A 21719-nucleotide genomic window follows, 5' to 3' on the forward strand; every position below is an offset into this window, starting at 1 on the left:
AACAATATTGACCTATTGACTTCTATGGGAGAGCTTTTTAGGCATTCTATGTGAGCTGTGCAGAGGTCATTGTGCAGTAAAGGGCAATTTGCACAAGCTGAATACGAGCACCGATCAACGAGTCATCTTTGATCGGCGCTCGTTTGCTCCTGTCACATGGAGCTATGGATGGGGACGAGCGGTCGTTACTCCGATCGCTCCTCCCCATACATTATTATCATGTCAGCAGCAGGAGATGTACAACCAACAACGATAATATTTTACTTGCTGATCGTTACCCTGTTTACACAAGGCAATTATCGTCAATGAGCGTTCTATGAACAGGAAGTGTCAGTCTATTGTGAGGCTTATTGGCCAGAGTAAATACCACAAGATTTTAGGACTATTTAAACTTTTTAATATAGATAATGACATAGAAAGTTTTAAAAAAACATTTCCAAAAATTTTTACAAAATGTATTTGACATAAAAACTTGATTTAAACAGTAGGTCATTTTCTAAAGACACATTCCCTTTAGCATTAATAATGCCATATGCATTTCCCTCATTATCATTAAAGTGTGCCTAAAATATTAATATACCGTGTTAATAATGTAACATATTTACCTTTTTTCTTTAGTATTAGCTTTAATGTACTTTGTTTATGCGTGTAACAAGAATAGGATGTTCAAGTAAGCCTGATTTACACGAGCGTGTGCATTTTGCGCACGCAAAAAACGTGGCGTTTTGCGTGTGCAAAATGCACTTAACAGCTGCGTGTGTCATCAGTGTATGATGCGCTGCTGCGTAATTTTCGCGCAGCCGCCATCGTTATGACACTCCATTTGGATGTTTGTAAACAGAAAAGCACGTGGTGCTTTTCTGTTTACATTCAGAGTTTGACAGCTGTTGCGCGAATCACGCAGTTCGCACGGAAGTGCTTCCGTGCGACCTGCGTGGTTTTCATGCACCCATTGACTTCAATGGGTGCGTGAGGCGCGAAAAACAGCGAAATATAGAACATGTCGTGAGTTTTACGCAGCGGACTCATGCTGCGCAAAACTCACAGACTGTCTGCACTGGCCCATAGACTTGTATAGGTCCGTGCGACCCGCGTGAAAAGCACGCGCGTCGCACGGACGTATATCACTGTCGTGTAAATGATGCCTAAGAATGATTGAAACATCGCCAATGAAAAACAAACATCTCTCAGTCTATATGCTACAATATATATTGTTAGGAACCTGTTTATATGCTGCTTTAATCATAAATAAACTAGAATAGCTAGCCAAAAGTCAAAAGAAGCCCTTACAATTCATTGCATGAAATATATTAAGGAGGCTCTGTCACCACATTATAAGTGCCCTATCTCCTACATAAGGAGATGGGCGCTATAATGTAGGTGACAGTAATGCTTTTTATTTAAAAAAACGATCTATTTTTACCAATTTATTAGCGTTTTTAGATTTATGCTAATGAGTTGCTTAATGCCCAAGTGGGCGTGTTTTTACTTTAGACCAAGTGGGCGTTGTACATGACGCTGACCAATCAGCGTCATGCACTCCTCTCCATTCATTTACTCAGCGCATAGGGATCCTGCTAGATCCTTATGTGCTGTCTTATACTAACACATTAACAATACTGAAGTGTTTAGACAGTGAATAGACATTCTACGGGATGTCTATTCACAATCTCTGCACTTCGTTACTCCTTCTATGGTAGTTACAGCAGAGGAAGCGTGATCTCGTTGTAACCTGTCATTTTCCGCGTAATCTCGCGAGATTACGCTTCCTCTGCTGTAACTACCACAGACAGAGTAACGAAGTGCAGAGATTGTGAATAGACCTCCCGTGGAATGTCTATTCACTGTCTAAACACTTCAGTATTGTTAATGTGTTAGTATAAGACAGCACATAAGGATCTAACAGGATCCCTATGCGCTGAGTAAATGAATGGAGAGGAGTGCATGATGCTGATTGGTCAGCGTCATACACTCCCCTGTACAATGCCCACTTGGTCTAAAGTAAAAATACGCCCACTTGGGCATTAAGCAACTCATTAGCATAAATCTAAAAACGCTAATAAAGTGGTAAAAATAGATCGTTTTTTAAAATAAAAAGCACTGCTGTCACCTACATTATAGCGCCCATATCCTTATGTAGGAGATAGGGCACTTATAATGCGGTGACAGAGCCTCTTTAACAGGTGCAACCTGAACAATTTTTTTTCCCGACCCCCGTGAAATCTTTTTTTTAGATTAACATTTATGTGTATTTGGGGATATAACAAATATGGTACTATGAACACCTATATGAGAAATCACGCATGAACTATTTTGTAGAGAAATTTATACAAAACTTTATTAAAAGATAAAATATTTAAAAACAAACACATTGGCAGTAACATTACTCATGAAGAGGGATCCCCATGTCTAAACCAGAGTAAAGTATGGACAAAAAACATCCAAAATAATATTATTAGATAAAGACCAAGTCAAAAAGTGTAAGGAGGCATACAGACCAGAGGTATGAGGGGATCCAAACCCCAACACGTGTTTCGCATGTAACTTCTTCCGGGGGCTATGTATATAGTACTATAGTGACAAGTCAGAGAATGACCATTCACATGTTACAATTTTACAAAAGATAATATTTTTTGGTTTTGTTCTTTTACACTGCACAATTAATCTAACGATAATTTCTTATATAATATGAGCGATTATAATATATATAATGTCGTTATTTTCAATAATTGGGAACTTGATAAACTCTGGTAATCTGGTAAAGGATTTCTCTATCCAGGGTCCTGAAGAAGCCGGCCAGCAATCCTTCACTGAAAGAGATGAAGATGATCTTTTAACAAACATGACAGTGAATGAATTATTAAATCTAAATAGACTTGTTATGAAAGAATTACTAAATAAAACCCCAGTAATTAAACCCACTTTAATGGCCCTTTTACATGGGCAGATATACTGCCCATTAAACGACTGCTGATCGAAAATACAGCATGTTGATCAGCTCTCTCTCGCAAATATGAAGACAAACGATTGTTACTACGATTGCTCGTCCCCATACATTTTTCATGTTGTCGCCAGCACATCCCTTTCTTACACGGGGAATTGTGCTGCTGACAATCAACCATTTTTCTGGCTACATAAAAGATGCGATGAGCTGATGAAGGAGCGTTTGATCATTCATCGGCTGATCACTGCGCTGTTTATACAGGACAATAATTGGGAATGAGTGTTTGTACGAATTCTCATTTTCCCAATCATTGGATTAACACAGGATTGCAGAATCAGATTAAATAAAGGGTTTGTGTGTAGTCTGTAATCAAAGAGACACATAGGCCTGCATAGGAACTCTGCTCTTACCATTACGTAGCTCAGTCTGTTACCTCTCCTCCACTCCTGTCCTCAATAACACCTTCATATGATTGGCAAGTCACCACCCCGCACAAGATCCGCACGCTCATCTCCTGAAATACTCTGTGCTGCCTTAAACTCTGTTTCTTTTAAATGCTGCACTGTAGCGCAGCCTTATATAGTGGATCGAGCAGGTTCCCCAGCAGCATTTAAAAGAAACAGGATCCTGACCTGTCCACAGAGTTTAAGGCAGCACAGAGTATTTCAGGAGAGGAGCGTGTGATTGGCTGCAGAGGCCGCTGCAGCCTGTGATTGGCTGCAGAGGCCGCTGCAGCCTGTGATTGGCTGCAGAGGCGGTCACGTGGGATGAAGCGTCATCCCTGGAGGCCGGCCTTCTGACGTCATCCTGACGTGCGTGACCGCCACTACAGCCTGTGATTGGCTGCAGCGGCGACATGGATGAAACGTCATCGCTGGAGGCCGGACAGGAGGAAAGTAAGTATGACATTTTTTTATTTTATTTTTTTATTACATTAAAATTGTATTTTCCCTGCGCATGGTACTGTCAAGGTTGCTGAAAGAGTTAGTGCAGCCCATTAACTCTTTCAGCACCCTGGACAGTACCATGCTCGGCACACGGAAATTACAGGTTCGGTCAGAACTAGTTCGGTCCGAATCAAACTTTTTCGTGAAATTCGGCGAACTAGCCGAACCGAACTTTTCATAAGTTCGCTCATCTCTAATAGTTACTGTCTAAATGTCTTGTGTATTATTGTGTAAACATGCACACTTGGCTGAACATGCATGTTTATTTCAATTCGGAGAGGTGAATAAGCCAGACACCTCTGGTAGCAGCTTATCTCCAATGGCAACAAAGTCACCTACTGTCGCATCCACACATTGTGATAATCTCATCCACACACTATGGAAAAAATGTTTGCAGAAATTTCAGTGCAGTGCAGATTTTTATGTCTGCAGCATCTTAATTTTTGCTGTGGAATGGTCACGGATTTGTTGCAGATTTTTCCCATTAAGTTAAATGGGCAAGTCAAAATGCCATTTGTTACAGATTTAGCTGTGGATTACCTGCAGAGCCATAGCAAAATCTGCAAATCCCCCAAAACCCCCTGCACTTTTTTCTGAAAGTTTAAAATAAAGTAGACTATACTCACCTGGCACCCCATACCATCGTGTCTTTAGTCCCCCGGCCCCCAGTGAAGATTTTTTTGTCACTTGTGACCACTGCAGCCAATCAGCCAATGCAGGGACGTGTTGCTATGGGAGTGCCAGGTGAGGTAAGTATAGTCTTTTCTTTTTACTGTTGGCTGTTTTCTGTAGCGGAAAATCCTCTACAAAATCCATTCCAAATCGTGCTTTTCTGGCGGATTTCCCCTCGTATATGCTGAGTACTGTGCAAAAGTTTTCTGTACTGCATATGTATATATATATATATATATATATATATATATATATATATATATATATATATATATATATATATATATATATATATATATATATATACACACTACCGTTCAAAAGATTGGGGTCACCCAGACAATTTTGTGTTTTCCATGAAAACTCACACTTATATTTTTCAAATGAGTTGCAAAATGACTAGAACATATAGTCAAGACATTGACAAGGTTAGAAATAATGATTTTTATTTGAAATAATAATTTTCTTGTAATGTCGGGGTAGGGAAACAGACAAGTGAGCCCTAATTTACCCGCCACTCATTCTCTGCCTACTTGCAACGACCCGCCCTAGGCGACGGGGTACAACTGGGCGATGGTCCCTACACTCAATAGGTACACGACAGACAAACAGACAAGGGTACAAAGAAGCCAGGGAAATGGGGAAGTTGCCTACGGGAACACCGTGAGCAACAAGCGAGGTGAACGAGCCGAGTCAAACCAGGAGATGAGCGAGGTACAAAAACGCAGAGCAGAAGAGTGGTCAGAAAAGCCAAGGTCAATCACAAGCAGAGGATCAGTAGTTCAAGAAACTGCAGCAGTGCCAGGAAACAAACAGAGAAGAATCACAAGCAAAGGAGGAACGGGAAAGGCAGGTATAAATAGACAGAGGGCGGGAGCTAGCTCCGTCTGGCCAGGCTGTGATAGGCTCTCCCACTCCTAAGCCTGCCATCCTGGGTGGTGGAAGATGGAGTCAGTCTCACAGACATAGAAGCAGGTGCAGACTGATTACCTATGGGCGTTGACACAGAAGTTGTGTCTGGCAGATCCTTTACAGTACCCCCCCTTTTATGAGGGGCCACCGGACCCTTTCTAGGTGGACCTGGTTTATTTGGGAAACGAAGGTGGAACCTCCTGAGCAATACCCCAGCGTGAACATCCCGGGCACGTACACAAGTCCTCTCCTCAGGCCCATATCCCCTCCAATGGACCAGGTACTGGAGGGAGCCTTGGACCATCCTGCTGTCCACAATCTTGGCCACCTCGAATTCTACCCCCTCAGGGGTGAGAACAGGGACCGGAGGTTTCCTCGAGGGAGCCAAGGACGGGGAGCAGCGTTTAAGGAGGGAGGCATGAAACAGAAAAAGGGGGAGACCCCTGACAAGTTACTGACCCGGTTATTAAGGGAAAATTCGGCGAGGGGAATGAATGAGACCCAATCATATTGACAGTCAGAGATAAAACACCTTAAATATTGTTCTAGAAACTGATTAGTCCTCTCAGTTTGGCCATTAGTTTCAGGATGGAAGGCAGAGGAGAAGGACAGATCAATCTCCAACTTTTTACAGAAGGCTCTCCAAAACAAAGAAACAAATTGCACCCCTCTGTCAGAAACAATATTGACAGGGACCCCATGGAGACGCAGGATGTGTTTGACAAACAAGGTAGCTAACGTCTTAGCATAGGGTAGTTTCTTGAGGGGCACAAAGTGGCACATCTTACTGAAGCGGTCTACTACAACCCACACCACCGACTTGCCTTGAGATGAAGGCAAATCGGTGATGAAATCCATAGAGATATGGGTCCAAGGTCTCTGGGGAATGGGCAAAGAACATAGTAAGCCCGCTTGTCGGGACCTAGGTCTTGGACCTAGCACAAACTTCACAAGCGGCGACGTAGGCCTTAACGTCTTTGAGCAACCCAGGCCACCAATAGTTTCTGGCAATGAGGTGCTTGGTACCCAGGATGCCTGGATGGCCAGATAGTGCAGAGTCATGATTTTCCCTAAGTACCCTTAGCCGGAATTGCAGGGGAACAAACAGCTTGTTCTCAGGAAGGTTCCCGAGAGCTGAATCTTGATCAGCCGCAATTTCAGAGACTAAATCAGAATCAATAGAGGAAATGATTATACCTGGAGGCAAAACACAAGCAGGATCTTCCTCCGAAGGAGGGCTGGCCATGAAGCTACGCGACAGTGCATCAGCCTTAATATTTTTAGACCCAGCCCTATAGGTGACCAAAAAGTTGAATCTGGTAAAAAATAACGCCCATCGAGCTTGTCTCGGGTTTAGCCTCCGGGAAGATTCTAGGAAAACCAGATTCTTGTAGTCGGTAAGGACCGTAACCTGGTGCCTAGCCCCCTCCAGGAAGTGGCGGCCTCTTCAAATGCCCATTTAATGGCTAAGAGTTCGCGGTTGGCAATATCATAGTTACTCTCAGTGGGCAAAAACTTCCTGGAGAAGTAGGCACAGGGGCGGAGATGGGTGAGGGACCTGGTACCCTGGGACAAGACAGCCCCCACTCCCACCTCGGACGCGTCAACCTCCACGATAAATGGCTCCATTTGGTTGGGCTGAACTGAACTGGACTGGGGCCGATATAAAGCATTTCTTAAGGACCTCAAAAGCCTGGAAAGCCTCAGGAGGCCAGTGGAGGAGATCAGCACCTTTGCGAGTGAGATCCGTAAGAGGCTTAGCGATGACCGAGAAGTTAGCAATAAACCTGCTGTAATAATTAGCGAACCCCAGGAAGCACTGTAACGCCTTCAGGGAGGCAGGTTGGACCCATTCCGCCACAGCCTGGACCTTGGCGGGGTCCATGCAAAATTCATGAGGAGTGAGGATTTGACCCAAAAACGGTATCTCCTGCACCCCAAACACACATTTTTCGGTCTTAGCAAACAGTTTGTTTTCCCGAAGGGCCTGGAGCACCTTCCTGACATGCTCAATGTGGGAGGACCAGTCCTTGGAAAACACAAGTATGTCATCAAGGTACACTACAAGAAATACCCCCAGGTAGTCTCTTAAAACCTCATTTATGAAATTCTGGAAGACCGCAGGAGCATTACACAACCCAAAGGGCATGACGAGGTATTCAAAATGACCTTCGGGCGTGTTAAACTCAGTTTTCCACTCATCCCCCTCTTTGATGCGGATAAGGTTATAAGCCCCCCGTAGATCAAACTTAGAGAACCATTGGGCCCCCTGAACCTGATTGAAGAGATCAGGAATAAAAGGAAGGGGATACTTGTTCCTTACAGTGACCTTATTCAAGTTTCGGTAGTCAATGCATGGCCTAACACCACCATCCTTCTTCCCTACGAAGAAGAAGCCAGCACCTACCGGAGAAGTAGAGGGGCGAATGTAACCCTTGGCCAGGCATTCCTGGATATACTCTCTCATGGCTTTACGTTCGGGACAAGATAGATTAAATATCCTACCCTTAGGGAGCTTAGCTCCTGGTACCAATTCAATTGCGCAATCATATTCTCTATGAGGTGGTAACACTTCGGAGGCCTCTTTAGAGAAAACATCAGCAAAGTCCTGAACAAACTCAGGTAGAGTGTTCACCTCCTCAGGGAGAGAAATAGAATCAACAGGAAAACATGACGTCATGCATTCATTACCCCATTTGGTAAGATCCCCAGTATTCCAGTCAAAAGTGGGATTATGCAACTGCAACCAGGGAAGGCCTAAAACCAAATCGGACGATAATCCCTGCATCACCAGTACAGAGCACTGCTCCAAATGCATGGAGCCCACAAGGAGTTCAAAAACAGGGGTATGCTGTGTAAAATAACCATTAGCAAGAGAAGTGGAGTCGATACCCACTACCGGGACAGGTTTAGGCAAATCAATCAATGGCATAGCTAGAGACATAGCAAATTCCACAGACATAATATTAGCAGAAGACCCTGAATCCACGAAGGCACTGCCGGTAGCAGACCTACCACCAAAAGAAACCTGAAAGGGAAGCAAGATTTTATTACGTTTCATATTTACGGGAAATACCTGTGTGCCCAAGTGACCTCCCCGATGGTCAGTAAGGCGCGGAAGTTCTCCGGCTGCTTATTCTTACGCCTAGGACAGTTGTTCACTTGATGCTTGTCATCCCCACAGTAGAAGCAGAGACCATTCTTCCTGCGAAACTCTCTAAGCTGTTGGGGGGACACGGAGGCCCCGAGTTGCAATGGTACAAGAAGCTGCAGCAGGGCCAGGAAACCAAACGAGAAGAATCACAAGCAAAGGAGGAACAGGAAAGGCAGGTATAAATAGACAGAGGGCGGGAGCTAGCTCCGTCTGGCCAGGCTGTGATAGGCTCTCCCACTCCTAAGCCTGCCATCCTGGGTGGTGGAAGATGGAGTCAGTCTCACAGACATAGAAGCAGGTGCAGACTGATTACCTATGGGCGTCGACAAAGAAGTTGTGTCTGGCAGATCCTTTACATTTCTCCTTCAAACTTTGCTTTCGTCAAAGAATGCTCCATTTGCAGCAATTACAGCATTGCAGACCTTTGGCATTCTAGCTGTTAATTTGCTGAGGTAATCGGGAGAAATTTCACCCCATGCTTCCAGAAGGCCCTCCCACAAGTTGGATTGGCTTTATGGGCACTTTTTGCGTACCATACGGTCAAGCTGCTCCCACAACAGCTCTATGGGGTTGAGATCTGGTGACTGTGCTGGCCACTCCTGTAATGACAGGGGTGGGGAGACAGACAAGTGAGCCCTAATCTACCCACCACTCAGTCCCTGCCTACTTGCAACGACCCGCCCTAGGCGACGGGGTACAACTGGGCGAAGGTCCCTACGCTCAATAAGTGCACGACAGACAAACAGACAAGGGTACACAGAGCTAGGGGGAGAAAGGGGCAGTTGCCCACGGCAACATCGTGAGCAACAAGAGAAGTGAACAAGCCGAGTCAAACCAGGAGAGTACGAGGTGCCAAACGCAGAGCAGAAGAGTAGTAAACAAGCCGAGTCAAACCAGGAGTGTATGAGGTACCAAACGCAGAGCAGGAGAGTAGTCAGCAAGCCGGGGTCAATATGAAGCAAGGACAATGGTACAAGAAGCTGCAGCAGGGCCAGGAAACCAAACGAGAAGAATCACAAGCAAAGGAGGAAAAGGAAAGGCAGGTATAAATAGACAGAGGGCGGGAGCTAGCTCCGTCTGGCCAGGCTGTGATAGGCTCTCCCACTCCTAAGCCTGCCACCCTGAGTGGTGGAAGATGGAGTCAGTCTCACAGACATAGAAGCAGGTGCAGACTGATTATCTATGGGCGTTAACCCCGAAGCTGTGCCTGGCAGATCCTTTACAGTACCCCCCCTTTTATGAGGGGCCACCGGACCCTTTCTAAGTGGACCTGGTTTACTGGGGAAACGAAGGGGAAACCTCCTGACCAATATCCCAGCGTGAACATCCCGAGCGGGTACCCAAGTCCTCTCCTCAGGCCCGTATCCTCTCCAATGGACCAAGTACTGGAGGGAGCCTTGGACCATCCTGCTGTCCACAATCTTGGCCACCTCGAATTCTGCCCCCTCAGGGGTGAGAACAGGGACCGGAGGTTTCCTCGAGGGAGCCAAGGACGGGGAGCAGCGTTTAAGGAGGGAGGCATGGAACACGTCGTGTACTCGAAAAGATGGGGGCAACTCCAGTCGGAAGGAGACAAGATTGAGGACTTCAATGACCTTGTACGGCCCTATAAACCGGGGAGCAAACTTCTTGGACGGGACCTTAAGGCGCAAATTTTTAGACGTTAGCCACACCAGATCCCCGACCATAAACAAGGGGTTAGCAGAACGTTTTCTATCTGCCTGAGTTTTTTGTATGCTCTGGGTCGCCTCTAGGTTCTTCTGAACCTGAGCCCAGACTGTGCACAGTTCTCGATGAACGACCTCTACCTCGGGATTGTTGGAACTACCAGGTGAAACGGAAGAGAACCGTGGATTAAGCCCAAAATTACAGAAAAAGGGGGAGACCCCTGACGAGTTACTGACCCGGTTATTAAGGGAAAATTCGGCGAGGGGAATGAATGAGACCCAATCATATTGACAGTAAGAGATAAAACACCTTAAATATTGTTCTAGAGACTGATTAGTCCTCTCAGTTTGGCCATTAGTTTCAGGATGGAAGGCAGAGGAGAAGGACAGATCAATCTCCAACTTTTTACAGAAGGCTCTCCAAAACAATTAAACAAATTGTACCCCTCTATCAGAAACAATATTGATAGGGACCCCATGGAGACGCAGGATGTGTTTGACAAACAAGGTAGCTAACGTCTTAGCATTGGGTAGTTTTTTAAGGGACACAAAGTGGCACATCTTACTGAAGCGGTCTACTACAACCCGTCCCTTGGTTGAACTTGATGGACATGTGTCTTTTTTCAGCCATACTAACTATGTAACTATGTAACTATGTAACTATGTAACCCACACCACCGACTTGCCTTGAGATGGAGGCAAATCGATGATAAAATCCATGGAGATATGGGTCCAAGGTCTCTGGGGAATGGGCAAAGAACATAGTAAGCCCGCTGGTCGTGACCTGGGAGTCTTGGACCTAGCACAAACTTCACAAGTGGCGATGTAGGCCTTAACGTCTTTAGGCAACCCAGGCCACCAATAGTTTCTGGCAATGAGGTGCTTGGTACCCAGGATGCCTGGATGGCCAGATAGTGCAGAGTCATGATTTTCCCTAAGTACCCTTAGCCGGAATTGCAGGGGAACAAACAGCTTGTTCTTAGGAAGGCTCCCGGGAGCTGAACCTTGATCAGCCGCAATTTCAGAGACTAAATCGCAATCAATAGCGGAAATGATTATACCTGGAGGCAAAATACAAGCAGGATCTTCCTCCGAAGGAGGGCTGGCCATGAAGCTATGTGACAGTGCATCAGCCTTAACATTTTTAATCCCAGCCCTATAGGTAACCACAAAGTTGAATCTGGTATAAAAATAACGCCCAACGAGCTTGTCTCGGGTTTAGCCTCCGGGCAGATTCTAGGAAAACCAGATTCTTGTGGTCGGTAAGGACCGTTACCTGGTGCCTAGCCCCCTCCAGGAAGTGGCGCCACTCTTCAAATGCCCATTTAATGGCTAAGAGTTCGCGGTTGCCAATATCATATTTACTCTCAGTGGGTGAAAACTTCCTGGAGAAGTAGGCACAGGGACGGAGATGGGTGAGGGACCTGGTACCCTGGGACAAGACAGCCCCCACTCCCACCTCGGACGCGTCAACCTCCACTATAAATGGCTCCATTTGGTTGGGCTGAACTGAACTGGGGCCGAGATAAAGCACTTCTTAAGGACCTCAAAAGCCTGGACAGCCTCAGGAGGCCAGTGGAGGAGATCAGCACCTTTGCGAGTGAGATCCGTAAGAGGCTTAGCGATGACCGAGAAGTTAGCAATAAACCTGCTGTAATAATTAGCGAACCCCAGGAAGCACTGTAACGCCTTCAGGGAGGCAGGTGTGACCCATTCCGCCACAGCCTGGACCTTGGCGGGGTCCATGCGGAATTCATGAGGAGTGAGGATTTGGCCCAAAAATGGTATCTCCTGCACCCCAAACACACATTTTTCGGTCTTTGCAAACAGTTTGTTTTCTCGAAGGACCTGGAGCACCTTCCTGACATGCTCAATGTGGGAGGACCAGTCCTTGGAAAACACAAGTATGTCATCAAGGTACACTACAAGAAATAACCCCAGGTAGTCTCTTAAAATCTCATTTATGAAATTCTGGAAGACCGCGGGAGCATTACACAACCCAAAGGGCATGACGAGGTATTCGAAATGACCTTCGGGCGTGTTAAACGCAGTCTTCCACTCACCCCCCTCTTTGATGCGGATAAGGTTATACGCCCCTCGTAGATCAAACTTAGAGAACCATTGGGCCCCCTGAACCTGATTAAAGAGATCAGGAATCAGAGGAAGGGGATACTGGTTCCTTACAGTGACCTTATTCAAGCTTCGGTTGTCAATGCATGGCCTAAGACCACCATCCTTCTTCCCTACGAAGAAGAAGCCAGCACCTACCGGAGAAGTAGAGGGGCGAATGTAACCCTTGGCCAGGCATTATACTCTCTCATGGCTTCACGTTCGGGACGAGAGATTAAATATCCTACCCTTAGGGAGCTTAGCTCCTGGTACCAAATTGATTGCGCAATCATATTCTCTATGAGGAGGTAACACTTCGGAGGCCTCCTTAGAGAAAACATCGGCGAAGTCCTGAACCAACTCAGGTAGCGTGTTCACCACCTCAGGGGGAGAAATAGAATTATCAGAAAAACATGACATCAAGCATTCATTACCCAACTTGGTAAGGTCCCCAGAATTCCAGTCAAACGTGGGATTATGCAACTGCAACCAGGGAAGGCCTAAAACCAAATCGGACGATAATCCCTGCATTAACAGTACAGAGCACTGCTCCAAATGCATGGAGCCAACAAGGAATTCAAAAACAGGGGTATGCTGTGTAAAATAACCATTAGCAAGAGGAGTGGAGTCGATACCCACTACCGGGACAGGTTTAGGCAAATCAATCAAAGGCATAGCTAGAGACATAGCAAATTCCACAGACATGATATTAGCAGAAGACCCTGAATCCACGAAGGCACTGCCGGTAGCAGACCTACCACCAAAAGAGACCTGAAAGGGAAGCAAGATTTTATTACGTTTCATATTTACGGGAAATACCTGTGCGCCCAAGTGACCTCCCCGATGATCACTTAGGCGCGGAAGTTCTCCGGCTGCATTCTTACGCTTAGGACAGTTGTTCACTTGATGCTTGTCATCCCCACAGTAGAAGCAGAGACCATTCTTCCTGCGGAAATCTCTACGTTGTTGGGGGGACACGGAGGCCCCGAGTTGCATAGGTACCTCCGAGTCTTCCGGGGAGGAACGAAGCAACGGAACCTCGGGAGGCATCATGGGGGAGTCAGTGGAGAAAACATCAAGACGTTCAAGTCGTCGTTCACTGAGACGTCGGTCAAGTCGTACCGCTAATGCCATAACCTGGTCTAGGGAGTCAGAAGAGGGATAACTAACTAGAAGATCTTTCAGGGCGTTCGACAGACCCAACCTAAACTGGCACCTTAAGACAGGGTCATTCCACCGAGAAGCTACGCACCACTTCCTAAAGTTCAGAGCAATACTCCTCAACAGGTCTCTTACCCTGACGTAAGGTCACCAGCTGACTCTCGGCAAAAGCAGTCTTGTCAGTCTCGTCATAGATGAGTCCGAGAGCAGAAAAGAAAAGATCAACAGAGGAAAGTTCAGGGGCGTCAGGAGCCAAGGAGAAGACCCATTCTTGGGGCCCTTCCTGGAGCCGGGACATAAGTATACCCACCCGCTGGCTCTCAGAACCTGAGGAGTGGGGCTTTAAACGAAAATAGAGCCTACAACTCTCCCGAAAGGAGAGAAAAGTCTTCCGGTCTCCTGAGAACCGGTCGGGCAACTTGAGGTGGGGTTCAAGAGGTGATGTGAGGGGAACTACCATGGTAGCATCAGGCTGGTTGAGCCTCTGAGCCAGGGCCTGGACCTGTAGGGAGAGACCCTGCATTTGCTGAGCCAGGGTCTCAAGGGGGTCCATAGTGGTGTCAGGGACCAGGGTAGACTAGGTATGAGCTTGTGATTATGTAATGACGGGGGTTGGGGAGACAGACAAGTGAGCCCTAATCTACCCACCACTCAGTCCCTGCCTACTTGCAACGACCCGCCCTAGGCGACGGGGTTCAACTGGGCGACGGTCCCTATGCTCAATAAGTGCATGACAGACAAACAGACAAGGGTACACAGAGCTAGTGGGAGAAAGGGGCAGTTGCCCACGGCAACACCGTGAGCAACAAGAGAAGTGAACAAGCCGAGTCAAACCAAGAGAGTACGAGGTGCCAAACGCAGAGCAGAAAAGTAGTAAACAAGCCGAGTCAAACCAGGAGTGTACGAGGTACCAAACGCAGAGCAAGAGAGTAGTCAGCAAGCCGGGGTCAATATGAAGCAAGGACAATGGTACAAGAAGCTGCAGCAGGGCCAGGAAACCAAACGAGAAGAATCACAAGCAAAGGAGGAACAGGAAAGGCAGGTATAAATAGACAGAGGGCGGGAGCTAGCTCCGTCTGGCCAGGCTATGATACGTTCTCCCACTCCTAAGCCTGCCACCCTGAGTGGTGGAAGATGGAGTCAGTCTCACAGACATAGAAGCAGGTGCAGACTGATTATCTATGGGCGTTAACCCCGAAGCTGTGCCTGGCAGATCCTTTACAACTCCATTACAGATAGAATACCAGCTGCCTGCTTCTTCCCTAAATAGTTCTTGCATAATTTGGAGGTGTGCTTTGGGTCATTGTCCTGTTGTAGGATGAAATTGGCTCCAATCAAGGGCTGTCCACAGGGTATGGCATGGCGTTGCAAAATGGAGTGATAGCCTTCCTTATTCAAAATCCCTTTTACCTTGTACAAATCTCCTACTTTACCAGCACCAAAGCAACCCCAGACCATCACATTACCTCCACCATGCTTGACAGATGGCGTCAGGCACTCTTCCAGCATCTTTTCAGTTGTTCTGCGTCTCACAAATGTTCTTCTGTGTGATCCAAACACCTCAAACTTCGATTCGTCTGTCCATAACACTTTTTTCCAATCTTCCTCTGTCCAATGTCTATGTGCTTTTGCCCATATTAATCTTTTCCTTTTATTAGCCAGTCTCAGATATGGCTTTTTCTTTGCCACTCTGCCCTGAAGACCAGGATCCCGGAGTCGCTTCTTCACTGTAGACGTTGATACTGGCGTTTTGCGGGTACTATTTAATGAAGCTGCCAGTTGAGGACCTGTGAGGCGTCTATTTCTCAAACTAGAGACTCTAATGTACTTGTCTTGTTGCTCAGTTGTGCAGCGGGGCCTCCCACTTCTCTTTCTACTCTGGTTAGAGCCTGTTTGTGCTGTCCTCTGAAGGGAGTAGTACACACCGTTGTAGGAAATCTTCAGTTTCTTGGCAATTTCTCGCATGGAATAGCCTTCATTTCTAAGAACAAGAAAAGACTGTCGAGTTTCACATGAAAGCTCTCTTTTTCTAGCCATTTGGAGAGTTTAATCGAACCCACAAATGTAATGCTCCAGATTCTCAACTAGCTCAAAGGAAGGTCAGTTTTATAGCTCCTCTAAACAGTAAAACTGTTTACAGCGGTGCTAACATAAGTGCACAAGGGGTTTCAAGTGTTTTCTAATCATCCATTAGCCTTCTAACACAGTTAGCAAACACAATGTACCATTAGAACACTGGAGTGATGGTTGCTGGAAATGGGCCTCTATACACCTATGTAGATATTGCATTAAAAAACAGACGTTTGCAGCTAGAATAGTCATTTAGCACATTAACAATGTATAGAGTGTGTTTCTGATTAATTTAATGTTATCTTCATTGAAAAAAAACTGTGCTTTTCTTTCAAAAATAAGGAAATTTCTAAGTGACCCTAAACTTTTGAACGGTAGTGTATATATATATTCCCTCGACATGGTCTTGCCGACAGGGCTGGGTAATAGCAGATGACTGGTGACATGACCAATACATTTTCTCATACAGCCCTCTGCCCCAGGTCCGGGAGTAAACGGGTTTATCCCAGATTCCCCTCAGGCTGCTGCATCAGGTGCCAGCAATGGTCTGTGCAGCGGCACATACAAGGTTCTGACACCGGGCAGCGTCAGGACAATGTTTGCATTGCAGCACACAATACCCAGCATCAGGACGTGGTACGCTGTGTCGCAGATAACATCCTTACACAGCCCACCATTAGGACCTTGTATGCGCTGTGGCGCAGACCTTTGCCAAGGCCTGATGTGGCATCCTGGGGGGATCCCTGCAGAAAAGAAAAAAGGATCGGTGAGTAAATGATTTTATTTTTTTATACTTTGAGGGGCGTCTGATCAGTAGGGAGTTATGGGGCCGGACATAGGGCCCGGCTCTGTATTGTTACGATCCTGCATTTAACATTAAATAATACACAGCACCAATGGTTTCTTTTATAGGTGGTGGTCGGCCACAGGTTTATTTTATATTAATAACCAATATTATAGCAGTTCTTCAACACTGCCACTGGCATTGAATGCATATGGCTGGTAATCTGGCGGGATGTACCGCCCAACGGCTACCACAAATTTTTCCATGAACCACTGGAAGAAGTGCATCTCCTATCCCGGAACCCAGATAAAAATATGTCTAGGGCTAGGCCTATTTTATTATGATTCATGCCATTAGGGCACATGAAGTGACCATTGATGTCTTTAAAGGGAATGTGCGTAAAATTTCTTTCTTTTTTTTAAATTAAGTTACTTATTTTTATTCTAATTTTTTGAGGTTTTTTGGTGTATTGTTCTTTTCTTCCACAAGGTGGTAAATATTAAAAACTAAATGTGCGTAAAATTTCTTTCTTTTTTTTTTAAATTTAAGTTACTTATTTTTATCATAATTTTTTGAGTTTCTTTGGTGTATAGTTCTTTTCTTCCACAAGGTGGTAAATATTAAAAACAAAATAATAACTTGACATGTTTTCCTATGTTGGCCACCAGAGGGCGACCTTCCCATAATTACGGCAATGTGAATCAGGCAACGCAACCTGACTCACAGCTGCTGTAAATGTGGGAGGGATACTCTCCCTACTAGTGACCACACTTACCACTCTTCCCTATTTTGGGCTACAAGCCAGGAGGGGTGTCTTCAAATTGCCTAGCACTGTGCAGCCTCATTTTGTGAGTCACTGTACAATGGTAGGGCGTGCTGATCATGGCAGCAGCAGCTTCAGGGCACACCAAAAGGCTAAGAAAGATGAAAGTCAAGAGGGAGACCCTGTGGAGTATGACTTTTCAGTTGACAGGTAGCAGAGGTACATGATGGGGAATTATTTTCTGTCGTGTAACTGCTACCTGTCAATGGAAAAATCATCCGCCAGAGGGAAAAATGTTTCCCCATGGAGAAGTACAATAAAAGCCTCACCTAGTAATTAGATATGACAGGGAAAAATAATTCCCCGTTATGTAACTATGCTACCTGTCAACTAAAAAGTCATCCGCCAGAGGAAAAAAATTCTCCCCATAGCAAAGTACCTCAAAGAAACAACTGGGAATTAGGCATGACGCAAAAACATTTTTCCCTCTGTCAAATGACTTTTCTGTTGACAGGTAGCAGAGTTACTTGATGGAGAATTATTTTTTCCTGTCGTGTAACTCTGCTACCTGTCAATGGAAAAAATCATCCACCAGAGGGGAAAAAAATTCCCATGGAGAAGTACAATAAGGGTATGTTCACACGCTTAACAAAAAATGTCTGAAAATACGGAGCTGTTTTCAAGGGAGAACAGCTCCAGATTTTCAGACGTTTTTTGAGCAACTTGCGTTTTTCGCAGCGTTTTTTACGGCCGTTTTTGGAGCTGTTTTCAATAGAGTCTATGAAAAACGGCTCCAAAAACGTCCCAAGAAGTGTCCTGCACTTTTTTTCACGAGCCGTCATTTTACGCGCCGTCTTTTGACAGCGACGCGTAAAATTACACCTCGTGGGAACAGAACATCGTAAAATCCAGTGAAAGCAATGGGCAGATGTTTGTAGGCGTATTAGGGGCTTTTTTCAGGCGTAATTCGAGGCGTAAAATGCCCGAATTACGTCTGAAAACACTGCGTGTGAACATACCCTTAAAGCGTCACCTAGTAATTAGACATGACAGGGAGAAATAATTCCCCATTATGTAAATCTGCTACCTGTCAATGGAAAAATCATCCGCCAGAGGGAAAAATGTCTCCAAATGGCAGAGTACCACAAAGAAACAATTGGGAATTAGACATAATGGGGTAGATGATTTAGTTGACAGGTAGCAGAGTTACATGAAAGGGAATTATTTTTCATTGACCTCTAGTTTCTATTGCAGTGCAGGGGAGAAGAAAGAAAACAGAAGACTTCTGTAGGTGAGTATAAGGTTTTTCTTATTTATTATACTACTAACCTTATTTGTTTTGCAGGTTCCACTGGACCGTTTGGACTACTCCGATGATCTAAGTTTTTTTTTTTTTATATATTGTCATAGAGGGTTTTGTGTGGGAGATTTTATTTCAATAAAAAATGTTTTCTTATGCCTTTGTGTGTTTTTTTAAAATACTTTATTACCACCTTAGTAATTAATGGTCATTGTCTGATTGACGTCTATTCCAGTAAAAAGGCTAGCACTAACAACGCATTATTACCCCGGTACCCACCGCTAGCAGGGGTATCGGGTAAAGCCAGGTACAGTCCAGTACCCAACCATCTGGACTGAGGGCCAGGTACTGGGGGGGACGCAGGCCAGTATTGTAAGGCTGGCAAGGGGCAAAAACTGTGGGTACCCTAGAAATGCTTGTTTGCTGCTTTATTGTATCTGGCTGGTCATGAAAAATGGAGGGGACCCCATGTTCTTTTCTTAAATTATTTATTGATCTTTAAAAAAACAACTTGGGTCCCCCCCATTTTTCATGACGAGCCAGATACAATAAAACAGCCGCAGCCTAGCATTGCCAGACATAAGAAAATATTTTTTAATTGAAATAAAAAACTCCTTTACACAACCCCCTTTGACCATTTTATTTACAAAAAGAAAAAAACATAATTCATCTACGTAATCCAACAAATCTATGATGAACCGGAATCTGCAAAACAATAAAAGAACTAAAAAAGTTAGCAGTATGAGAAATAAAAAAACTTATACTCACCTACAGCAGACTTTCATCTCCCCTGCGCCGCAATAAAAACTAGAGGTCATTGAACTCTAATTTCTATTGTGATGCACAGGACCTAGACACCAGGAATATTAATAGGTCTTAATTAATTAATTAATTATTCTTGCAGATCTTGGAGTCCCTGCATTAGCTGTGTGACCAGGTTACTAGGGGTCACATTGAAAGCAGGTCAGTAGCCTACTTTTAATGTGACTACAAGTAACCCCGGTCACAGTGAACTGTTCATTCACAAGAAATTGATAGTCTATCCCCAGTATAGGCCATCAATATCTGATCGGTTGAGATCTGATTCTTGGCACCCAAACTGATCAGCTGCTTTGAAGCGGCCGCAGCGCTCGTACAAGCGCTGCTTTCCATTCATTCCCTGCTTGTACTGTGAATCACTGACATACATGTTTAGCAGTGGTTCAAAGTATTACAGCCTTCTCCCATTCAAGTGAAAGGGAGATGAATGTAAGGGTGCATTCACACAGTGCGGTTTTGCCTTATTTTTTGCCACACGGCCAAAAACCGCATCGAATCAAAACACCCTAATACTGTGAGCCGCCACTACAAGCGTTTTGGCGATTCACAATATCAGTAGGTTAAAATTAAGGGGAAGCAGCGTTCGTACTGTCGTGCGTCTTCCCTCTTGAAGCGAGGGTCACTGTGAACTGTGTATGCCACAAAGCATTGCACAGTTGACACCTAGAATGGCTCCAGCTTAGGAGATAGGGTCGGCTTCTGTCCCTATTTTTCTATGCCCTGGGTGTGCCATATAGCACCTGTGTATGTGTCGTGCAGAGACACATATACAGATGCTAATAAAGATTGTTGCCCCCACAAAAGTAAAAACAGTCATAAATAAAGTTACATTAAAATAATTAGAAAAAATAAGCCCATAACTTAAAACACATCAAATAAATAATAATAAAAAATTGTTACACCTTTTCTTTAACCTCTTCCCGCTTTGGCCACTTTTGACCTTCCTGACAGAGCCTCATTTTCAAATCTGACATGTTTCGCTATGTGGTAATAATTATATTTTATTTTTCTAGGACGTTACAAGGCTTAGGGTACGGCCACACGGTCGCAACACGGCCAACAACCGCGCTGGCACCATGTAGGAGCGGCTGACAAATACCTCGTTAAGAGGTATTCCGGTGACAGGCGCATGCGCACTGCCGCTCCATTCATTCTCTATGGGAGCGCCGGAGATAGCCGAGTGCAGAGTTCAGCTTTTTCTGGCACTGCCATAGAGAATGAATTGGAGGGAAGTTGTTGTAATTTGAAATCGTGCAGCCATAAAGGGTGTATTAATTCGTGGCCGCACGATTTTGCAGATTATGGGACGGTTTACCCACGTTAACATGCGGCCACTATCAGGCTGTTTGACAGCCGCACCGAACATGGTGCCGGCGCGGTTGTTAGACGCGTTGCCACCATGTGAGGGCCGCTCCCTGTGGCCTTACTGTTAGAACTTTAGCAGCAATTTGTCAAATTTTGAAGAAAATTTCAAAAGGCTATTTTTACAGGGGCCAGTTCAGTTGTGAAGTGGTTTTGAGGGCCTTATATATTAGAAACCTCCAATAAGTCACCCCATTTTAAAAATTTCACCCCTCAAAGTATTCAAAACAGCATTTAGAAAGATTCTTAACCCTTTAGATGTTTGACAGGAATTAAAGCAACGTAGAGGTGAAATTTACAAACGTCATTTTTTTTTGCAGAAATTAATTTTTAATAATTTTTTTTTGTAGCACAGAAAGTTTTACCAGAGAAATGCAACTCAATATTTATTGCCCAGATTCTGCAGTTTTTAGAAATATCCTATACGTTGTCCTAGTGTCCCAATGGACTGAAACACAGGCCTCAGAAGCAAAGGAGCACCTAGTGGATTTTGGGGCCTCCTTTTTATTAGGATATATTTAGGCACCATGTCAGGTTTGAAAAGCTCTTGCGGTGCCAAAATAGTGAAGCCCCCCACAAGTGACCCCATTTTGCAAACTACACCCCTTGAGGAAATTATCTAGGGGTGTAGTGAGCATTTTGATCCCATAGGTATTTTGCAGAAATTATTGGAAGTAGGCCATGAAAATGAAAATCTACATTTTATCAAAGAAAATGTAGGTTTAGCTAATTTTTTCTCATTTCCACAAGGACTAAAGGAGAAAAAGCACTGCAACATTTGTAAAACAATTTCTCCTGAGTAAAAGAATACCCCATATGTGGTCCTAAACTGCTGTTTGGACCCACGGCAGGGCTTAGAAGGGAAAGAGGGCCATTTGGCTCTTCGAGCTCAAATTTAGCAGGAATGGTTTGCGGAGGATATGTCACATTTACAAAGCCCCTGAGGGGACAAAACAGTGGAAACCCCCACAAGTGACTGCACTTTGGAAATGACACCCCTTGAGGAAATTATCTAGGGATATAGTGATCATTTTGACCCCACAGGTGTTTTACAG

The sequence above is a fragment of the Rhinoderma darwinii genome, chromosome 2 (genome assembly GCF_050947455.1).
Source record: "Rhinoderma darwinii isolate aRhiDar2 chromosome 2, aRhiDar2.hap1, whole genome shotgun sequence".
Classification (NCBI taxonomy): Eukaryota; Metazoa; Chordata; class Amphibia; order Anura; family Rhinodermatidae; genus Rhinoderma; species Rhinoderma darwinii.